At 36.4% G+C, this 16,369-nt stretch overlaps 1 protein-coding gene across 6 annotated transcripts in view; it reads left to right on the forward strand.

The window, feature by feature from the left end:
• Positions 1 to 16,369, forward strand: part of LRBA (LPS responsive beige-like anchor protein) — a 402,779-nt gene that overhangs the window by 178,196 nt on the left and 208,214 nt on the right. The window lies entirely within an intron of this gene.

Here is a 16,369-nt window from a genome sequence, read left to right on the forward strand (position 1 = left end):
CAAATTGAGAATTTTCATTCAATTTCTCTGATTTCTTTCTACAGAGTTACTATATTTGAATAGGTATCACATTTTAATAGATATTGCAGGATTAAAATGTATAAAGCACTTGTCACACATGGGACTGAATGCAACAACTTCCGAGGAAAGCATTTTCATCTTCTGTTCCATAAATTCTTTTATATCTCAGGCTGCAAATATATGACTTGGGTAAAAATAGACCAGATAGCAATAATAACAAAAAAAGTAATTTTAGAGATTCCATTATGTTATTATTTGTTTATGACTTTAATTCTTCACTACCTTTAGCAATGCTATTTATTGGCTTGTAACGAGGCCGTCATAGAACTCGTAGTCTCAGGTGTTGTTTGGCTGTGGTGTAGGACAAGCTCATCCAACAAACCCAAGTCTCCCTTAAGGTTCTCAGGTCAAAAGGTGATATTTGGAAACTGAAGAAGCTGGTTAGTGAGGTCAGCAAGGTTAAATGCAAGGGCATCCTAGGACTTTCTTAACAGCAAACATTTCTGGAGTTTGTCTCTATCATGAAGGGTGAGTGTGGATCAGGCTTAACTTTATGAACAGTTTCTTCAAGAAGAGTGTTGGGATTAAGTAGGGAGCCTACCAAGCTTCAAGGGCAAAAGATTCCTTAAAACGTATCTCAAAGGTTAAGGTGAAAACCTTGGAGGCTAAATTGTGTTTACCTCCCAAAGCAAACTAAATAAACATACAAAGACTGCATTTAAAGACTGGGCCTAAATTTAAGCTGATTGGGGTTTCCACTAGTTTGATAATATGTTGTTCTTTCCAAAAACTTCCTTATAGTGCTTAGACCTTTTGATGAAGAACTTCTTGCTCTTAATGGGTACAAGGAAGAAGTTTGATGCTCAATCTCTATTAAACTGATGGATGGGTTGCCTGCCTATAATGTGAGAAGGCAGGTCTTTAAATTACGTAGCAAAGGCTTTTGGAAATTTTCTCTTGGGAGAGAGGTAGTAAGTAGTTTTTTCATCTCAAATCAAAGAACTGAGGAAATAATTTTGTTTCATCTTCCACAGCCCATACCAGCACTCAGAGAGAAACATGACTTGCATATGCAAACACAGACATTGAAGAGGTTTCAGTGGGAAAAGGACACAACAGTGTACTTGGGTTACATAAGGATTAAAATGAATCCTGTATGAAAATAGGCAAATGGAATTTTTTAGTTGCTGTATGCAGAATATTTTCATCTTTGCGACTCATTTTTTTTCTGGACTTAGAGAAAAAAAACTTACTTATGTTAATTGTGCAAATATAGAAATAGTTTCTAATTCAAACTTAAAAATTCTGCAATAAGATGTTGAGAGAGACAACAGAAAAAATGGTGATTGCATGTGTTGAGATTGGAATCAGATGTCCATTTTGAGGTGTATGGTGACTGGGAACAACATGCACTTAATTCAGAACTCTGTCATGGGAAGGAACTAGTTTTGACAGTGGTGAAAAAGTTGTAAATGACAAAAGAATGATGGGTAAAGAGTTCAGTTTCAGAAATGTTTACCAACAGGACTTTGAAGAGGTGGTGCACAGGGGAAAACGAGTAAAACGGGTGGCAGGAGAGGAGAGTTGTGAGTTAGTACAGATCTGCTGAAGTGATTGCCCAGGTAGGGGCATAAATGAGAGAAATACAGTCAAAAGTGAGGTCTTCGAAGCCACTGCAGAGTGAGGAGAATAAGTGAGAACACAAAGCCTTGCTTGTACAGGAAAAGGTTTGTCAATTTAGTGATAGTGACTAATCCTCAAAATGTAAAGAGGAGGGAGAGGAACCCATCCCACCCCACAAATATTATAAAATATACTTCTCAAATTAAATGGATCATGCCTAGGGATGTTTTTTCCTTTTTCCCCCATGAATTATATTCTACATTCTATTAGCTGTCATTGTAGAAATGACATTAAAACAAAGCCTTTCCTCCTCCAACTTTAGTATCCTTAGTATTGCTGTTATGCTGTCAAAAAGCCTTCCCTTGCTAGTGCAAAGATGAATTTGCTGATTTGCTCTAACTGGTATAGATAATTTACCAGATGCTTTGCATTCTATATGTAGACAGAGATAAGAGGTACAATATAATTACACAAAATCTTTGAAAACAGTGTACATGCTACATACTATTAAAGTGTAAGTAGTGGACATGAAACTTGTGCTTAACAAAGATCATATATTTTATTATTTTGCAGTGTTTCTTTTTTGTATATTTTAAGCAGACATTTGTTCATTCAATAGATTTTTATCAGGAAGAACGAGCAAAGTCTGATGTGGGCTTTATGTATTGTAAGGCCAGGTTGTGTTGTTATATCCCTTCAGAAACCCCGTGCCTTCATCTGCTTGATGCTTGGGATAATTTTATTGCATGAACCTCTCTCTAGATTATACCAGAAGTTAGGAGTTTTGTTGCTTTAACTTGAGGCAGCTCCCTAAACAAATCAGAACACCGCTGCAGGAGGTCACTTTTGCCAGCGTCAAAATCGCCAGACCAGGCTGTGGCCAGTGTTGGGCAAAAATTGTACTTTTTCGTACTCTTGACTCATGTAGATCATCAGAAGCACGCAAGGCATGCAGACTGGGCTGGTCAGTAACCAAAATCACAGTTTGATATTTTTGTGTTCATGCTGGGGCTTAGGTTACACACCAGTTCACTGGTGCATCTTTTCAGTATGATGGGCTTAAGTGAAAAGGTGGAGCGTGGGGTAGAGTGATAAGGCTCAAGGAGGTAGTATCTCAACAACCTAGTGAGGAGAAAGTTTTCAGAGAATAAACAGTCAAAATCTCTGGATAAAGTAAAAATAGATGTTAATTTTTACTCTTTCTGGAGTTTATGTTGCTGTTAAATGGTTTAGAATGATTACCTAGAAATCATTTTGCGTTATTTTTTACTTCTGCTTTAGCTAGTTAAAGATGTACTTAGAAATAAACTGTAAAATAAGAGAACCTAGAAAAGAATTGACAGATTACAATAATAAAAAAATATTTCTGAATCTAAATTTTAAAAAATTCCATTTTGTTAATGTTTTCTTTGATGCTTCATGCTCTAGTGACTGCATGTTGTAGGCAAGTGCAGTACTGCAAAGTGGGTCTAAACTGATGATTCTGAAAGAAAACTGAAGTGTTGTGGGAAACAGAAGTGAGAGGAATCATTGCCAAGTCATTTTATGATAACATTTACTTTTCAAAGGCTAAATGTTGCTGAGATTAACAAGAATAACAGTAATATGGCATATGTATGAATAGCTGAATGTATAGTAGAGTTGGTAAAGTTTTCAATATGCTGTACTACTACTTGGCTCTGTGACTTTCCAATGTTACTAGTGTTGAAGTTTTTGGGGTTCTGTTAAAATATAACACATACACACATATATAAAATTTTTTCAGCAATTGCATGACAAAAATCTTTTTAGGGCTCTAATCTGACTCAGATAATTTCCATATGGGATGTTAGCAAAATTTCTGTAGTAACTGGAGTGAAAAAAATAAAAAGAATCTGATATTTTAATTTTTTTACATTTATATTAGCCTTTTTCTCCATGTGCCTGGTAATTTCCTGCTTCAACATCATATACATGAGAGTTCTTAATGTTCTCTAATTATTATATATATATATATATACACACTTAAAAGTGTGGGGGTTTTTGAAATTGCTGAATTAAGTGAATGTTATAGTAGTGGAGATTCTTGTAATTCCTGCTTGTGAACTAACTAGTGGCTGTCAGGGTGCTGCAAACATAACTTTCAGATTTTGTGTTTGCAGCTAATTATGAGGAAGCCAGGAATGGCAAGAAACTTCACATTAAGTAGCATAGAATTCTATTGTTTATATTTGGTAAAATAAATCTTTACTAAGAGGAGGAAAAACTTTAAAAATATTTTGTGATGTTTGATCCTTCCAGGACGTCCATCTGATGTTTAAAAATAAATATAGTGTGTTATCAGCAGCTGAATTTTTTTCTTAGTATTTTTTATCAGTTTATAATATCATGAAATCCTTAATCCAGAATCAGCATAAAAGAATGAGAAGTTAGCACAGTGAATTCCAAAAATCTAGAGTGTAACTGTAAATGCTAGAAAACATGAAAATGTTAAACACACACCTACAGCTGTTGTTCTGTTAGTCTCAGGTTATGCCTGAATTATAAACTCATTTTGATTTTTGCCATATGAATACTAAAATTTATCATTCAGATTAGTAATATAGTGTTAGATAATAATGTATCTGTATCACCTCATTTATTCTGTGGAAGGAAGTACTCTGGTTCTAACACACTAGCCAGAATCTTCATTGCTCTCATATCTTTTGCCCTGATGTTCTAACAGAATAAGTTCAAAACATAGAGTGGAGACAGAGAATTTTTATATGGTAGTATTTTAGCATCCCTTTTCCCCAAGGAGTTGAGGCAGCTGGGGCGAGGGGAGGCGTTTGAGTTCTGTCAGTGCAGGTCAGATGTTCTGGTTCAAGTGCAGGACTAGAATCTTCTGCTGTCCTAAGATTTGTGGGGTTTATTATATAGCTAGTAAAGACTGCTTAGCAAAATTTTGATTTATCCTAGCTAAGGTTTAAATTTAGACAGTATCTTTTCAGTGGAGCATCGGAAAAGTTTAAAGAGAACATAAAGGAAGCTGAGTTAGTTTTTCATATCCTTTGCTACATAGCAGTCTGTTTCCAAGTTGTATAGGAAAGTAATACATTCTAGAATTCAATTAATACTCTCATCTTAACCAAAGGAGGTGATTTTCCGAATATTCTTTCTGGATGAACATATCCTTTATGTCTTCTTAGCAGTGTGTTTGCTGATGTCTGCCTTTCGGTTTGCTGTGTTACAGACATATGAATGGTCTCATGCTAACACACATTTTCCTACTATGTGAACATGGCTTCACTTGAGGTTGTCTTTGTGATGTTTATCTACTTAATTGATTACATTTATTTTCAAGTTGTGTGACTTTTTCCTTGTTACAATTCAAGTCTTTAATCCACCTATTATGACAGTTATGGTTAAAAATAAACCTACTATTTTTGCTGTGTCCCTTACTTTTCCAGCCTTGTTAAGCCTGGATAGCTCTTTAGGGACTTTTTTTCAGGATTACTGATCAATTGGAGAGGTGGAGACTCTGCGTCATGTACAGACAACACTTTCTAGGTTGTATTTTAAAGCCATTTTTTTTTCCAGCTACCTGGACATATATGAAGCAAGAACGGTATAGTGTGTTAGTTTGGTTTTTTTCACCTCATGTGTAGCAACATGGACAGGAGTGAGGAAAGGAGGAAAATCTGCTCATAGCTAGCAGGTTAGGGGAAAACATGGGTTCCTCTTGCTGTTGGTGTGCTTTTCTACAGCTCTGCCTGCACTACTGAAAAGATGTTACTGTAAAGCATAAAATTAACAGCAGCTGTCTATTTTACTGTGAAATCCTGGGCAAAATGGAGCAGTCAGAATCTTTGTTTGGAAGTACACAAACATTTGTGACTGATGTCCCAGTTTAACCCCTCCTCATGGAACAGCAGCACATCTTCTGTGTGATAGACACATTCCAGTGCTGCTTCATTTACATCAACTTCTGCATCAGGTGTTCCCTAATGGGGTTTCTGTGGCTTCCCCTCACCAGTAGCTTTAGGTGCTAAAGGAACCAGAAAGATATGGAGAGAAGGCAGGCTTTGCCTCCACTCTCAAGTGTGTTTTCTCTTTGGATTTATTTTTAATATAAGTTGTGCAATTGTTTCAGAAAGCAGTAAAATGGTGTAAAATGTGAATATGCATAAAAAATACTTAATGATGTTACCAGGTTTTTGGGTGAAATATTAGGTTTTATATTCCTATCTTACATTCTAGATTGATGTTGAATTCATTATTGCATAGATCAGTGTGCTGTAATTAGTAATGAAATTTTTGCCAAGATTAAATGCAAAATCTGTCATTGAGTTTTTCAGTACATGACTTAGCCTACTGTTCTTTCAAAATGCCATTTGGGGTTATATAATATAAAATGCTTTCTTACCCTATGTGTGTATAATCTCATGTATTTTTGATACAGAAGGATGCTGAATACTACCCGTACTCTGATAAAATTTGTTATGGTTGGGGAAAACAGAAGTCAGTCAAACATTCTCATAATTCTTAAATACCCAAACTGTGGTTTCCCTTGTTGTAGGAGGTATTATAGCCCAATTTGGTTCAAAATGTTAATTTTTTTTTCCCCTTCAAAAATATTTTCTATTAGTATTAAAATTCCTAAGGAAATGATGCAGTAACTCCTATTGGAAGGGACTGTAGGAGGTCACCTGGCTGCCTGGCTGAAACAGGACCAGCTGTGAGATCACACCAGTTGCTAAGGCTTCATACAGTTAGGCCTTATCCAGTTGGGTGGATGGAGCCTACACAGCCTTTGTGGGTGGCCCATTCCACACTCTGTTCTAATAGGTAACAAAAACTAAAATAAAATCCAATACTGCTGGAACCTCTGTCTCAATTTACATCTATTGTTCCTCATCTTGCTACCACAAACCACTCTAAAGAGCCTAACTCCATCTTCTTGACATATTGGCAGGTGCTATTAGGTCCTTCTGACACCTCCTCTTCTCCAGAGTCAGCAATCCCAGTTTCCTCACATGGCTAGTGCTCCAGTCCCCAGCCACCTTGAGGTCCCTCTGCTGCATAATTTCACTTTATCTGTATTTTTCCTGTTTGAGGGATGCAGACTATCTAGAAGGAGTGCTGACTATATGGATATAATTTCTCTCAGTGTTCTGGTTGTGTTCCCTCAGCGCAGCCCAGGATGCTGTTTGTATCCCGGAGGACTCTCCAGGGCTCATTCAGCAGCCCTGCTCCCCATCCAGTCCTTCCCAGCCTGTGTTCTTGTAAGGGATGCAGAGCCCAGGAGCAGGGCTCTGCATTTGCCATTGAATGTCATAAGGTTCCCATCAGCCCGTTCCTCCATCCTGCCTGGGCCCCTTTGAACAGCAGGACTTCCCTTGGATCTGGCTGGGTCCCACCAATTTGGATGTCACATGCAAGCTTGTTGAGAGTGCACTCCCTGGGCTACTCAGACATAGTTTGAAAGTCACTGTTCTCCCAGCTAAAGGCAATATATATATATAAATATATTTATATATATAATTCTAAACTTGAATACTACAAGAGAGTATTTTGTGTAACATGCAGTTTATTCATCACAACAGGATGTAAATAATGGCTTTTAGTTTGGTGCAAACTCTGTGATTGCTTACATCCTCGAAGTCTAAGCCCTCTGCCTGCCTTCCAATGAGAACATTATTGGATTTCTTTATGTTGTTAATGAGAGATGCAAAGCATGTAATGGCAGGCTCATTCTCAGTGAATATGTGCTTTCTGATATGTTGATTAGAGAAGCTCTTCCAAACAACAACAATAAAAAACTGAGGAATTGTCTCAGAGCAGAACTCCTGTATGTAAAAATGCTTTTCAGGAGACTGAAGGATTTATTTGTTCCATATACCTGTTCAAGAAAGCATTGCTTTTCCAGAATAAGGTCAAGATGAGTCTCTGATCGGTATCTGGGAGGAGAGGAGGAATCTATTTTCAAACTTTTTTTTAGAACTCAATTGTTTTTTTGAGAGAACAATATCTGTGGAGTATCGATCGCCTGTGTCCAGTAGTTAGTCAAAGGCTATCTCCTTTGACTAACCCCTTAGCGTGGTGTCATCCTCCTTCATGTGATAGATTGTTACAATCTCAGCCAGTGTAATTACACACTAGCCAAGTGGGTCATTTATTTCTGTACCTTCACCATTTACCAAAAATCTCCTTTATCTTTGGGAGCCAGCTCTTCCTTTTGCAGTAAAAGCAAAATAACGGCACATAAAACATTAGAGTCTAAAACTGGGGGCTTGAAAAATAACTGTAAGACTAACTTTAAAAAACTGTTCTACCTTTTATGAACACCTAGTATACTTTTTATCTATCTTTTTTCCTAGTGTCCTAGAGAACAAAACACACAAAGCCAATTCATTGTTTTTCATGTGCCTGGTAAACACTATTTTTTATTTGTGAATGTTTTAGCTCTTTTTTTTTTTTTTTTTTTTTTTTATCTGTTAACACTAGATGCTTTCACTTGCATGAGAACTGTCTCCCTACCCTCCCCTGCATCAGCTCCTAATTTATGAAGTGCAAAAGCTCCTAGAAGCACTGCTACTTTTTACTGATGACAATGAGTGAAAGTATTAGGTATCTTCAGATGTATAGATGTCTTTTTGAAAACAGTTGGCCTATAAAGAAAAGAGTGTTGTTTCAACTTACACACAATTGTTGATTAAATTTGAAGCTTGTGATTGTATATTTACATGCCAGGGAGGAGAGAACCTCTGACAATTTCCATTATATTTCCTTAGGAGTGTTTTTGAGAGGAACATTAATATTGTTAGTGTCTGTTTCTATTTAGAAAGCACACATATTCTTGTTAAGGTGAGCATAAAGTAAAAGTACTCTGATCTTGATGATGTTACTTTGTTACCCCTCTATAAATGATTTCTTCTTGGGCTCAGCCTTAAAGCCACATAAAAGCCAAAGGCTGAACACCACATGTATTCATTTTCACTGGCTCTGGATGTACATTACCCCCAGTTCTTCCTGTTGTTACCATGTTTACTAAGGTACCATAATATAACCAAAATAATTGTTAAATAGTAAAGGAATCTAGAGATTTTTTTTTTCCCTGCTGTAACTTAACAAGTTTCATCAAAATGGAATCTGGGTTTTAAATGGAGGGGAAAATATGTATAAATTTGAAATTCTTCTATTAATATTAAACTCTCAGGACTTTATGATTGCCACTTTTTGGTTTATATATATTGCTTTCAGTGTCCCTATATATTTTTCAGGAGATACTAAATCTTTCCAGTCTGGCATGTAAGCCAGTTTATGTATGTTTATATTTGAACCCTGTGCTGAGACAGCTTTGTGACCTACAACCTCATTCGAATCTCAAATGTATGACTTGCATCTCAAACTCCAGCATATTAGCTGGGGTTTTTCTAAGGGTAGTTGCAAATGGATTTCAGATCCCTGAGCTTGTCCTGTAATTCAGAGTCTTCCTTTAAAAATTGAATAATGCATTGTGGAAAAGGATTTTCTGGCTTCTGTTAAGTTACTGATAGAGCCCTTTGTCATATGGCCTCTATGGTAATCTACTATATTTATTTTGCATATTTTCTACATTTTTGAGTCATCTTTAGAATAAACCAAATCTAAAAGTAAAGATCCCACCTCCTATTCCCCAAAATAGAATTCAGTAGCAGTGTGCATGTAAATATGTGCAGAGAAGTAGCAGTTTATTTCAGACTCTTCCTTTGCTCTTGGCCTCCCTATCTCTAATCCCTTCTATTCTGTTGTGCATCCCCCAGAAGGTGCTCTGTCTTTGTGTGCTGCAGGTTATTTGAGAAACTTCTCTAAAGGAATAGCAACAGTAATTTTAAGAGTGTGTTGGGTAGGCTACATGTATGAAAATATGCTAACAATGACAGGTGTGACTGCTTGCTTCACCACTCCTAATGTCTAGACTGTTTAAGTGTCTAAAAATGATCTGAAGTGTTAAAAGGAAAATGGATTGTCATAAAAGAACAAAGAGATGTTGCTAGACTAGTGTTTGTTCTCTTCTGAAACTCATCCTCAATAGTTCCCTTTAAAGTTTTTACCTAAATGGTTATGGAAGAACTTTTTTTATCCTCAAGATTGGTTCCAGAATATTACTTGTTGTAGTAATACAGGAACTAGTAAGGAGCCCCTGGTGGTCTAGTGGTAAAGGCGCCGCGCTATCACCGTGGAGACCCGGGTTCGATTCCCGGTCAGGGCCACTCCCGGGCAGGTGGGGCTCGTTAGCCCTTAAAGGCAACCCACCTACGTCCTAAGGACCTCACTGCCACCGTCCAAGCTCGCTTGGCCCCGGCAGATGAACCTTAGGATTAAAGGGTGGGCTCAGTTCCGCGCACACTGTGTCTCACCTAAAAAAATCCAATGCGCAGGCTGGAAGGTGGAAAGACCTTCCCCGGATCTTCGCTCTCGAAGACTGGCCATTATTATTATTATTAGTACTACAAAAGTGGAGGTGATGTGACATATAGAGCAGAAATGGGAGAAAGATGGGTCCCATTCAGAGAGTTCCCAAGAGACAGTTCTTCCTAATTAATCATGATTAAGGTAGTATTATCTTATGTTTTTTAAGGAAAATTGATTTATCCTGTTTCTTTTAAATGGTGGAGAGTAACTGATGCTAAATAAGGGATGATAATGTTGAGAGGTGCTTCCAGGGGTTTTTTTGTAGCCTGCATACTGTATATAAAAGATACATATGGTATAGTTTGCATGTGATCACAGCCTTCTTTGGTTTTAATCTCTTTAGTCTGCTCCACAGTTGGTGTACTTATTTTCTGATAGCTACCCTCTTCTTTACATCCTTATATACTCTTGCTGGTTTTGTGTGTCTTCTTTGTCTGTCCTTGGATGCATGTGTTTACACTCAGCATATTTGCTTACATACATGGTGAAATCTCGCACGCAGTAGACACGACACTGAGGACAACCAAACATGCAATCTTGGCGATATTTCATGGTATGAAAACCTGCGCAGTTTAACGGGCACAAGATGAGGCAGCTCAGTGATGTTGAAGAAGTCCTCAGTTATCAGTGATTGTAATCTGGGATGGAACGCTGGTTTCCACTTTTCTGGTTTAATCACTTAGTGCTTGCTCAGGATGTACAGTAGAAGAGTTACGTAGGTACTGACTTAAAATGTAGGTTTCTAAATGTCAAACTATCTTGGATTCCTGGGGAGAAACAGAAAACATACTTTCTTGAACGAGAAAAGAGTATTTATTCCAAAATGCCCCCCCCCTCCCCGATGTTTAACTGATTGGATAAACACTGATTGGTTTTTTTTTTGTTTTGTTTTGTTTTTTTTAAATTTGTGTGTGTGTGGGGGGAGTTTTTTTGTTTTTGTTTCTGGTTTGTTTTTTTGTTTTGGTAGCATAGACACAGGCAAAATTATTTATGCTCTAAATAGTAATTTCTTTATTTAGACTTTGTTATACTGTTTAGTGTGTTCTGATAACGTTGCAATAGGATAATGCTGACAACTGCCATTTCTTATAGGACTCTCTAATATAGCCTAATGAGCATTTTGAGGTTTTTTGCAATATGAAATCAGCATGTTGCATTTTTAAGTTGTTTCAAGTTACACTGTGTACAATATTCCATTATTTATTGTGTCTGCAGTCAGAATGCACACTATGCATGTGCATTACAGTGCAATAATTAGCATATAATTTTCAACGTTTCAATGAACTTTTGTCATAAAATTTAAGGAGATTTTAATTGCTAGTAATCAGGATTGCATGTTAATAGGCTGTAGATAATTAGGAAGCCATTTGCATTTCTCTTCTCACAAATTTTCTTAGTGTTTAGACCCTCACTTAATACATAACTTTATCTCGAGAGGGTTGAATAATCCTATTTAGGCACAGTAATAATAGATACAATTTTCTTTTTTCCATAAGGTTTTCTTTCAATTTTAATTATTTGAAAAGGATTATACCTTTGATAGGTCAGATTTAGGGATAGTGGATGTACAGTATTTTACCTCTGACTTCTAATAGGCTAGAGCAAACTCAGTTGTTGCAATAGTAGTAACACTGACTGCAAATTTACCTTCCTCTATGGTAATGAAGATCTTTCTATTTCAATTGCTCCAAATGTTTAAAAAAATATTTAGCAAATCAGTATCTGCCCAGGAAAATTATACTGGGAACATATTTGTGAATAGAGTGCTGGAGACCTAGCCTGTTTACACCCTCTTTCATGTTTAGGATACACAGAAGAAATACTTCTTTGTCTTCTGTGTCTGAAACATGTTAAATAGCAGAAAGAATGTTGTCACCTCTTGATTTATTAAGGTGTTTTGGATAAAGATGTATTGGTAGAAGTTGTGCATATTTATGAAGCAAAGAGTAAAGGTGTAAAATTGAAATAATTAAGGCAGCTGTTTGTTTGGTGTAAGGCAAACGGAGAGATCTGTAATGGTTTTAATGTTCCTGAAGGAAAAAAGTAATAGACCATTACAAGGCTGGCAGTCATAATAGCACCTGAATTCATTAACAGTAGGTGGGGCAGAAGGCACCTCTTGAGGTTTCATATGAAATGTTTAAACATTAAAAAACATTAAAAAATATCGAAATTGGTCATACAAGGAGAAAATACAATAAATTATTAAAAAAGGTTACCTTTTGTGGAATGTCAAGGATTTTAACTAAAGGACTAGGTAACTTAGTATGTGATGGTGTGTTGTGCTGCATCACTGTGTGTTGCACAAGCCAAACTGGGAGAAAAATTAAAAGGTGGATGATAGAGCTATGTGAGATTTTACCACTGGGCTTCCAAACCAATTATATTTCATTTCTCTGTTATATTAATTCATGGCTTGCATCATTCTGTTCTTAAAATGATGACTAGCAGACATAATGGTGTGCGTGTATAGTTCGGTTGGGCAATTATAAAAAATATTTTAAAGTAAAAATGATAAGCAAGTGCAATCAGATAGCTTTCCCTTCCATGTTACTGATATGAGTAACATCTTCTATCTTTTGCTTTTGTCAAATACAGCAGAAAGTCTGTGTTACTTTTGCTATAGTGTACTGGTAAGACAACTTTAGTTTGAAATGGAAGGAGCATTCCTGCACGTGTGTGTATCTCATTTTGCCTTGTGAAACTAAACTAAGTATCTGTCTGGTGAGACTTGTGTGAAGGATTTAAACTTCGAAGGAGAATTGTTGAGACTATCTTGTCACCACTGAATGGACTTTGTTTCCAGATTTTCCTGTCCCCTTTATTTGTGTGTCCAGGTCAATGGAAGAGGTAGTTCTTTGTCTTAAAATATTTCCAGTGTAGGATTTATTCTGATCTATTTCATGGTATTCTCTGCTTAGGACAAAACACTGGGAAATTTGATATTACTTAAAGTAAGTCAATATGGTAGCACTGCTAGGTGCTTAGCATATTTTATGGAGAAATTGGAATCCACTTAAATGCATTACAGTTATATTTGCTGGTTACTTCAAAGTGTTATTTTAGCAATATGGAGTTTATTCCAAAAGACAATAATTTGATCATTGATATCATCACACCCTTGAAAGATCCACCGCAGTGGTTTAGTGGATGTAGCAAAGACATTCCTACAGATTGCAGTTTCTCCAGAAAAGCACAAATTCAGTGTCTTCACTCAGAACTGGAGAATCAGTGAGAGCTTTAGATGTATGTTTTTTACCCAGCACGTTGCTTGCACATTGAGAAGCGGCATTATTAGGCTATTTCCATCAGTGTTAGAGCACTGGTGCCTGATGACTTTGAAAGAACAGCGAACACAGACTTAAACCAGCAGACTCTAAAATACTGTTTTGGGCTGCTCCTCATACGCTGGGAAATATTTTAGAAGACTGCATCCCATTTTTTGCCATAAATTGCATAGCTTAATATCTAGGTTTTAGTTGAAGGTTTTTTCTTTATAATCTGGTACCAGGAATTTACAGGCAGTATATTCTGAAAGATGCTCTTCTAAAAATACACTGAGCAAAGCATGGCACGTGCCTGAGCTGCGTTTGGAGCACTGTATGAACCCTGTAAATGTGTGGGCAGGAGGGGCATTTTGGAGTCTGTTTCAGGGGAAACATAAAGGCCATGGCACTTGATCTTAGAGCTATTGGTCATTTTCAACATGAACCCTTTTGTATTGGAGTTGTTGCTTCTTTGACTAGGGACTTTTTAAATTAAATAATGCAACTGTGATTTTTTTTTTTTTTGGTGGTGCAAAGGACAACAAAAAACATGTTTTGATTTAGTTAGACCTACAGTTTTTGTACTTTTGGAATGGAATGTTTCTTATGATTTTGAAGTAGTTTAAGAATTTTTTTTTCAACTAAGATGTCAAGAAAGATTGAATTCTCTGATTTAAACAGATTTTTTTTTTTTAAATGTAATTTTATTTTACAGGAAATGTTAATTTTTAAGTCTAATTTCATTCCAAAAATTCCTGGGATTTAAAAAAAAAAATCAATTTGGTTTCTGCCAGTTTTAAGTAATGATTGGGTATAAAAGAGAATTCTTTCCAGTTATTTATTTAGTGTTCTAGTTACAATCCCTTGGGGTGACAATGAGTAAAATATGAAGATCATTTATTTTGTATCCCAAATAGCTTGCAAATGAAGTTAAAATAGATCAGACAGTAATTGGGGCCCACTTGGGTACACAGTTCGTGCAGCTGTGTTATATGTATGTTTTAAAAGTATTAACTTTTTTTTTTTCCCCCACGCTTTGGTAAATTGTTCTTGCTAGTTTATGAAAGCCTGAAAAATGGTCATGCTTAGAGATAAATCACTCAAGAAAATTATTTCTGTGTTTTGTATTGGTCTTGAGAGGAATGTACAAAGATGACTTAAAAGTAAATAAATCATATTTTTGAAAATGTTTTACTGTAATAATCAAAGGATGTGCCTTATATCCATTGTTAATTCAAGCTTTTTATTAAAAGTATTTGAGACTTTCAGTATTCTTTTGAACTCATCACAAATTGACCTGAAAGCTTACATTTCTGGCAAATCTCAAATATTCTCTGCCCCCCCTTGCCCTGAGGGTTTTTTTATTACTTGTGAACAGTCCAGTAGAAAAGCAGGATTTACACTTAATTTCTCTTCACTAGATCTGTGTATTTCACAGATATATATGGAATATATACAACCTCCTGGCTGTAGCATGACTACTGAAATGTTTTTCCAAACTATTAAATAATAGCCTCAGAAATTTTGCCCCTATATAACCCCTTACCTATAGGCCCTTGCCTGTCACACAGTACCTATTAACACGGGTGAGACAGTGATTAGAGGAGAGATAATTGAGCCTCTCCAGTCTGCAGTGATCGCAGCTGTTGCTGATGTTCTTGTCCTTTGCCCATCATACCTTTCCCTTGCCAGAGTAGAGGTGGTCTGCTGCATGCTGAGCAGATGTTTCTCCTTTGCATAGTTATCTTTTGAGTGCCTTTATATACAAAAATCAGATTGCACTGCTACTGTCACTTTTATCTGATGAGAGGAAATCCCAGACGAATGAAGCTGGTTTTCTTTTCAGGCAGCTAAGCGATGTTGCTCAGGGGCATGTTCTCTTTCCTTGCTTCTGTTGCTGCTCACTGTAAAGGTTTTCTTTCTGGCATGTTTCTTCTTTAATCCCTCTTTCCCTCTTTGACCCATATCCTTAATCCCATTGGGTTTCTTTTGAACTTGGTTATTTCTTAGTCTTCTGATACATCTGTCTGCTGCAACTATGAATCGTTTGCCAACACCACATTTTCATCATATTCCCTGAATGTCTTTTTCCTCCCACAGTTCGTATTAGAGGAGTTGAAGAGGTACAGGGAAAGTTTCTGGGACTGGTCATTCTTCAACTTTCTGATACTGTGTCATTCTTTGATTCATTTCTTCTTCTACTTCTTATCTTCTCCTATTTTTAGTGTTGTCTTTCTTTTTTTATTTGTTCAACTTTCCTGTGCAATTAATCATTATTCTCTCAACAAGTAGAAAATGTAATGAGAGTGTCTGAGATAATATAGATAATATGGTTCTTCTATATGTTAAATTCACCAAATACACTAATTTAATGTGATTGCTTTCTATATGAAATTATTTATTTATCTACTGTAGTATAATAAACAAGATTTCTTTCTTCCCTGATGTTCCTGGTAAGCTCTTATAAAAGTAGCAGCTTATCACATCTTGTAAAATTATTCTGTGCAAATAACCATCATTTCTTCTTTCTGATACCTCCTGTTTTCACTTGAAAAATACCTATTGCATTGTAATTAGAGGGGAGAACTTTGGGGAAAAAATGCAAGTATGATATTTTTGAGATTACATTACCTTTGAGATATAGGAGTTTGCTCACTGGTGTCATTTTCAGCTGGCTTTGGACACTGAGTATCTTCAAAGGTAATTGTAAACAGTCCAGTGCTCCAGACTGTAGAGATCAGTCCATTTGAAGAACAGTCTTTCATTATTGAAAGTAGGTATATGGCTATGAACTGCAATTGAATTACTGTACCCTGGGTACTTTCTTGTTGGCAGAATAGGTGTAGATAACATGGAAAACCAAAACTGTTGATTTCTGAATTTGTGTTTTCCTATCACAGTAACACAGCAATTCAGCAAATGCAGCATCCGAAAGAAGCGATGGTCAGTGATACCAAATTAAGTGTCTGGGAGCTGCCATACTGTGTTGTTATGCAGTTAGTGTACACTGTATGCTGTGTTTTGGGGAGATACAGACTGATTTA

This window comes from Myiozetetes cayanensis, unplaced genomic scaffold (assembly GCF_022539395.1).
Source record: "Myiozetetes cayanensis isolate MyiCay16 unplaced genomic scaffold, myiCay2020 scf33, whole genome shotgun sequence".
NCBI classification, from domain to species: Eukaryota; Metazoa; Chordata; class Aves; order Passeriformes; family Tyrannidae; genus Myiozetetes; species Myiozetetes cayanensis.